Raw genomic sequence first — 306 nt, 5'->3', positions numbered from 1 at the left:
AGCACACATTCCGCTATCACTTGCTGTGCCTGAGCAAGCCTGTGTGCGTATGTGTGCCTATATATGCACATACGTGTACATGTGCATTCATGTGTGCACCCTGGTGTGTAGTGTGCATATGTGCACACACATGTTTTCAACAGCAAGAGTTGTTGGGCTCTATGCCTGTAGCTCAAGCGGCTAAGGCACCAGCCACAGAGCTGGTGGGTTGGAATGCAGCCCAGGGCCCGCCAAACAACAATGACAACTACAACCAAAAAATAGCCGGGCATTGTGGCAGGCACTTGTAATCCCAGCTACATGGGA

The sequence above is a fragment of the Otolemur garnettii genome, unplaced genomic scaffold (assembly GCF_000181295.1).
Source record: "Otolemur garnettii isolate 467f Iridium unplaced genomic scaffold, OtoGar3 scaffold00018, whole genome shotgun sequence".
NCBI lineage: Eukaryota > Metazoa > Chordata > Mammalia > Primates > Galagidae > Otolemur > Otolemur garnettii.
The sequence above is the reverse complement of the archived record's forward strand: the minus strand, read 5'-3'. Positions refer to the sequence as shown.